The sequence below is a fragment of the Calliopsis andreniformis genome, unplaced genomic scaffold, assembly GCF_051401765.1.
Source record: "Calliopsis andreniformis isolate RMS-2024a unplaced genomic scaffold, iyCalAndr_principal scaffold0091, whole genome shotgun sequence".
In the NCBI taxonomy this organism is placed as follows: domain Eukaryota; kingdom Metazoa; phylum Arthropoda; class Insecta; order Hymenoptera; family Andrenidae; genus Calliopsis; species Calliopsis andreniformis.
Window position 1 is genome coordinate 2,148,053 of NW_027480500.1, and position 7,432 is coordinate 2,155,484.

Here is a 7,432-nt window from a genome sequence, read left to right on the forward strand (position 1 = left end):
GGATTGAGAATTGAGGACTGAGAACTGAGGATTGAGGATTGAGTGTTGAGAATTGATGATTGAGGATTGAAGATTGAGTATTGAGGATTGAAAGTTGAGGATTGAGGATTGAGGATTGAGGATTGAGGATTGACGATGAGGGCTGAGGGTTGAGGGTTGAGGTTTGAGGACTGAGGGCTGACGATTGAGGATTGAGAATTGGGGATTGAGGATTGAGGATTGAAGATTGAGAAATTGGGTATTGAGGATTGAAGAATGAGGGTTGAGGATTGAGGATTGAGGATTGAGGATTGAGGATTGAAGATTGAGGTTTGGGTACTGAGGATTGAAGAATGAGGATTGAGGATTGAGGATTGAGGATTGAGGATTGAAGATTGAGTATTGAGGATTGAAGATTGACGATTGAGGATTGAGGATTGAGGATTGAGGATTGAACGTTGAGGACTGAGTGTTGAGGGTTGAGTGATGAGAATTGATGTTTGTGGATAGAGGTTTGAAGATTGCAGTTTGAGTATTGAGTATTGAAAGCTGTGAATTGAGGATATTCTATTGAGGATTGAGGATTGACAACAGATTGATTAGGACTGAGGTCTGAAGATTGAGGATTCAGGATTGAGGATTCAGAATTGAGGTTTGAGGACTAAGGATTGAGGATTGAAGATTGAGTATTGAGGATTGAGGATTGAGGATTGAAGATCGAGGATTGAGGATTGAGGATGCGGGCTGACGATTGCGGATTGAGGTTTGAGGACTGAGGACTGAGGATAGAGCATTGAGAAATGAGGATTGAGGATTGAGGATTGAAGATTGAGTATTGGGTATTGAGGATTGAAGAATGAGAATTGAGGATTGAGGATTGAGGATTGAGGATGAGGGCTGAGGGCTGAGGATTGAGGTTTGAGGACTGAGGACTGAGGATTGAGGATTGAGAATTGAGGATTTAGGATTGAGGATTGAAGATTGAGAATTGGGTATTGAGGATTGAAGAATGAGGATTGAGGATTGAGGATTGAGGATTGAGGATTGAGGATTGGAGGTTGAGGATTGGGTATTGAGGATTGAAGACTGAGGATTGAGGATTGAGGATTGAGGATTGAGGATTGAAGATTGAGTATTGAGGATTGAAGATTGAGGATTGATGATTGAGAATTGAGGATTGAGGATTGAGGATTGAAGATTGAGGATTGGGTATTGAGGATTGAAGAATGAGGATTGAGGATTGAGGATTGAGGACTGAGGATTGAGGATTGAAGATTGAGGATTGGGTATTGAGGACTGAAGAATGAGGATTGAGCATTGAGGATTGAGGATTGAGGATTGAGTGTTGAGTTTTGAACATTGAGTATTGAGGGTTGAAGACTGACGATTGAGGATTCAGGATTGAGGATTGAGGATTGAGGATTGAGGACTGAGGATTGAAGATTGAGTATTGAGGATTGAAGATTGAGTATTGAGGGTTGAAGACTGACGATTGAGGATTGAGGATTGAAGATTGAGGATTGAGGATTGAGGATTGAAGATTGAGTACTAGGGATTGAAGGTTGAGGATTTAGGGGATTGGGGACTGAGTGTTGAGGGTCGAGAGGTGAGAATTGATGTTTGTGGATAGAGGTTTGAAGATTGCGGATTGGGTATTGAGTATTGAAAACTTTGAATTGAGGATATTCTATTGAGGATTGAGGATTGACAACTGATTGATTAGGACTGAGGTCTGAAGATTGAGGACTCAGGATTGAGGATTCAGAATTGAGGTTTGAGGGCTGAGGATTGAGTACTGAGGATTGAGGATTGAGGATTGAGGATTGAAGATTGAGAATTGAAGATTGAGTATTGAGGACTGAAGATTGACGATTGAGGATTAAGGATTGAGCATTGAGGATTGAGGATTGAAGATTCAGTATTGAGGATTGATGGTTGAGTATTGTGGATAGAGGATCTAGGATTGGAGGTTGATTATTGAGGATTGAAGATTGAGAATTCAGGATTGAGGATTGAGAATTGAGAATTGAGGATGAGGACTGAGGGTTGAGGATTGAGGATTGAGAAATGAGGATTGAGGGTTGAGGATTGAGGACTGAAGATTGACGATTGAGGATTAAGGATTGCGCATTGAGGATTGAGGATTGAAGATTCAGTATTGAGGATTGATGGTTGAGTATTGTGGATAGAGGATCTAGGATTGGAGGTTGAGTATTGATGATTGAAGGTTGAGGATTGAGGATTGAGAATTGAGAATTGAGGATGAGGACTGAGGGTTGAGGATTGAGGATTGAGAAATGAGGATTGAGGATTGAGCATTGACTGTTGTGGATTGAAGATTGAGTATTGAGGATAGAAGACTGACGATTGAGGATTGAGAATTGAGGATCGAGGATTGAGGATTGAAGATTTAGTATTGAGGATTGAAAATAGAGGGTTGAGAATTGAGGATTGAGGATTGAAGATTGAAGATTGAGGATTGGGTACTGAGGATTGAAGAATGAGGATTGAGGATTGAGGATTGAGGATTGAGTGTTGAGGATTGAAGATTGAGTATTGAGGATAGAAGACTGACGATTGAGGACTGAGAATTGAGTATTGAAGATTGAGGGTTGATGATTGAGGAATGAGGATTGAGGATTGAGGATTAAGGATTGAGTATTGAATATTGAGGATTGATGATTGAAAATTGAGGATTGAGGATTGGGGATTGAGGATTGAGGATTGAGGTTTGAGGACTGAGGACTGAGGATTGTGGATTGAGGATTGAGGATTGAAGATTCATTATTGAGGATTGAAGATTGGGAATTGAGGATTGAGGATTGAACATTGAGGACTGAGTGTTGAGTGTTGAGTGACGAGAATTGATGTTTGTGGATAGAGGTTTGAAGATTGCAGATTGAGTATTGAGTATTGAAAACTTTGAATTGAGGATATTCTATTGAGGATTGAGAATTGACGACAGATTGATTAGGACTGAGGTCTGAAGATTGAGGATTCAGGATTGAGGATTCAGAATTGAGGTTTGAGGGCTAAGGATTGAGGATTGAAGGTTGAGTATTGAGGATTGAGGATTGAGGATTAAAGATCGAGGATAGAGGATTGAGGATGAGGGCTGACGGTTGAGGAGTTATGTTTGAGGACTGAGGACTGAGGATAGAGTATTGAGAAATGAGGATTGAGGATTGAGGATTGAAGATTGAGTATTGGGTATTGAGGATTGAAGAATGAGGATTGAGGATTAAGGTTTGAGGATTGAGGATTGAAGATTGAGTATTGAGGATTGAAGACTGACGATTGAGGATTGAGGATTGAGGACTGAGGATTGACGCTTGAGGATTGAGGGTTGAGGATGTAGGATTGAAGAGAGAGGACTGAGTGTTGAGGATTGAGTTTTGAGAATTGATGCTTGAGGTTTGAGGTTTCATTATTGAATACTCTGGATTGAGTATTGAACCGTAAGAATTCAGGATGTTCTATTGAGTATTGAGAATTGAGGATTGATGGTTGAGTATTGAGGATTGATAGCTGAGTATTGAGGATTGATGGCTGAGGGTTGAGTGTTGAATATTGAGGATTGAGGATTGAGGATTGAGGATTGATTATTGAGGACTGAAGATTGATTATTGATGATTGAAGATTGAGGACTGAGGATTGAGGGTTGAGGATTGAGGACGGGGACTGACGGTTGAGGATTGAGGTTTGAGCATTGAGGATTGAGGATTGAGGACTGAGGCTTGAGGATTGACGACTGAGCATAGAGGATTGGAGATTGAGGACTGGCGATTGAGGATTGAAGATTGAGGATTAAGGACTGAGGATTGGGGATTGAAGATCAAGGATTGGAGATTTATTTTTGGGGATTGAAGGTTGAGGATTGAGGATTGAGGATTGAGAATTGAGAATTGAGGATGTGGGCTGAGGGTTGAGGATTGATGCTTGAGGAACGAGGATTGAGGATTGCGGATTGAGGACTGAGGATTGACGATTGAGTATTGAAGATTGAGGATTTATGACTGAGGATTGAGGATTGAGGATTGAAGATTGAGGATTGGGTATTGAGGACTGAAGAATGAGGATTGAGCATTGAGGATTGAGGATTGAGGATTGAGTGTTGAGTATTGAAGATTGAGTATTGAGGGTTGAAGACTGACGATTGAGGATTCAGGATTGAGGATTGAGGATTGAGGATTGAGGACTGAGGATTGAAGATTGAGTATTGAGGATTGAAGATTGAGTATTGAGGGTTGAAGACTGACGATTGAGGATTGAGGATTGAGGATTGAAGATTGAGTATTGGGTATTGAGGATTGAAGAATGAGGATTGAGGATTGACGCTTGAGGATTGAGGGTTGAGGATGTAGGATTGAAGAGAGAGGACTGAGTGTTGAGAATTGAGTGTTGAGAATTGATGCTTGAGGTTTGAGATTTGATTATTGAATATTCTGGATTGAGTATTGAACCATAAGAGTTCAGGATGTTCTATTGAGTATTGAGAATTGAGGATTGATGGTTGAGTATTGAGGATTGATGGTCGAGGGTTGAGTGTTGAATATTGAGGATTCAGGACTGAGGATTGAGGACTGATGATTGAGGATTGAAGATTGATTAGTGATGATTGAAGATTGAGGACTGAGGATTGAGGGTTGAGGATTGAGGACGAGGACTGACGGTTGAGGATTGAGGTTTGAGGATTGAGGATTGAGGATTGAGGACTGAGGCTTGAGGATTGAGGATTGAGCATTGAGGATTGAAGATTGAGGATTGGGTATTGAGGTTTGAAGAATGATAATTGATGATTGAGCGTTGAGGAATGAGGATTGAGGATCTAGGATTTCAGATTGATTATTGAGGATTGAAGATTGGGGATTGAGGATTGAGGATTGAGTATCTAGGATTGGAGATTGATTATTGAGGATGAAGACTGAGAATTGAGGATTGAGGATTGAGAATTGAGAATTGAGGATGGGGACTAAGGGTTGAGGATTGAGGGTTGAGAAATGAGGATTGGGGAATGAGGATTGAGGATTGAGGATTGAGGATTGAGGATTGAGGATTGAGTATTGAAGATTGAGTATTGATCACTGAGGATTGAGGATTGAGGATTGCAGATTGAGTATTGTGGATTGAAGATTGAGGATTCAGGATTGAGGATTGGGGATTGAGGATTGAGGATTGAGGATTGAGGATTGAAGATTGAGTATTGAGAATTGAAGATTGAGGATTGAGGATTGAGGATTGAGGATTGAGGATTGAGCATTGAAGATTGAGGATTGGGGATTGAGGATTGACGATTGACGATTGAGGATTGAGTATTGAGGATTGAAGGTTGAGTATTGATGATTCAAGATTGAGGATTGAGGATTGAGTGTTGAGGATTGAGGACGAGGACTGACGGTTGAGGATTGAGGTTTGAGGATTGAGGATTGAGGATTGAGGACTGAGGCTTGAGGATTGACGATTCAGTATAGAGGATTGAGGATTGAGGACTGGCGATTGAGGATTGAAGATTGAGGATTAAGGACTGAGGATTGGGGATTGAGGATCTAGGATTGGAGATTGACTTTTGGGTATTGAAAATTCAGGATTGAGGAACGAGGATTGAGGATTGAGGTTTGAGGACTGAGGACTGAGGATTGATGATTGAGAATTGAGGATTGAGGATTGAGGATTGAAGATTGAGGATTGGGTATTGAGGATTGAAGAATGAGGATTGAGGAATGAGGATTGAGGATTGAGTGTTGTGGATTGAAGATTGAGTATTGAGGATATAAGACTGACGATTGAGGATTGAGAATTGAGGATTGAGGATAGAGGATTGAGGATTGAAGATTTAGTATTGAGGATTGAAGATAGAGGAGTGAGAATTGAGTACTGAGGCTTGAGGATTGAGGATTGAGCATTGAGGATTGAAGATTGAGGACTGGCGATTGAGGATTGAAGATTGAGGATTAAGGATGGAGGATTGGGGATTGAGGATGTAGGATTGGAGATTGATTATTGATGATTGAAGATTGAGAATTGATGATTGAAGATTGAGAATTGAGAATTGAGGATGAGGACTGAGGGTTGAGGATTGAGGTTTGAGGAACGAGGATTGAGGATTGAGGATTGAGGACTAAGGATTGACGATTGAGTATTGAAGATTGTGGATTGATGACTGAGGATTGAGGACTGAGGATTGAGGATTGAGGATTGATGATTGAAGATTGAGTATTGAGGATTGAATATTGAGGATTGAGGATTGAGGATTGAGGATTAAGGATTGAGGATTGAGGATTGAAGATTGTGTATTGAGGATTGAAGGTTGAGGATTGTGGATTGAGGATTGAGGATTGGGGATTGAATATTGAGGATTGGGGACTGAGTGTTGAGGGTTGAGTGATGAGAATTGATGTTTGTGGATAGAGTTTTGAAGATTGCAGATTGAGTATGGAGTATTGAAAACTGAGAATTGATGATATTCTGTGGAGGATTGAGGATTGACAACTGGCTGTTGAGGACTGAGGGCTGAAGATTGAGGATTCAGGATTGAGGTTTCAGGATTGAGGTTTGAGGACTGAGGATTGAGGATTGAGGATTGAGTATTGAGGATTGAGGATTGAGTATTGAAGATTGAGTATTGATGCCTGAGGATTGAGGATTGAGGATTGAGGATTGAGGATTGAGGATTGAGGATTGAAGATTGAGTATTGGGGATTGAGGGTTGAGGATTGAGGACGAGGACTGACGGTTGAGGATTGAGGATGAGGGCTGAGGGTTGAGGATTGAGGATTGAAGAATGAGGATTGAGGATTGAGGTTTGAGGACTGAGGATTGCAGATTGAGTATCGAGGATTGAAGATTGAGTATTGAGGATTGAAGATTGACGATTGAGGATTGAGGATTGAGGATCGAGGATTGAACGTTGAGGACTGAGTGTTGAGGGTTGAGTGATGAGAATTGATGTTTGTGGATAGAGGTTTGAAGATTGCAGTTTGAGTATTGAGTATTGAAAGCTGTGAATTGAGGATATTCTATTGAGGATTGAGGATTGACAATTGATTGTTGAGGACTGAGGGCCGAAGATTGAGGACTCAGGATTGAGGTTTCAGGATTGAGGTATGAGGACTGAGGATTGAGGATTGAGGATTGAGTATTGAGGATTGAGGATTGAGTATTGAAGATTGAGTATTGATGCCTGAGGATTGAGGATTGAGGATTGAGGATTGAGGATTGAGGATTGAGGATTGAAGATTGAGTATTGAGGATTGAAGATTGAGTATTGGGGGTTGAAGACTGACGATTGAGGATTGAGGATTGAGTATTGAGGATTGATGACTGACGATTGAGGATTGAGAATTGAGGACTGAGAACTGAGGATTGAGGATTGAGTGTTGAGAATTGATGATTGAGGATTGAAGATTGAGTATTGAGGATTGAAAGTTGAGGATTGAGGATTGAGGATTGAGGA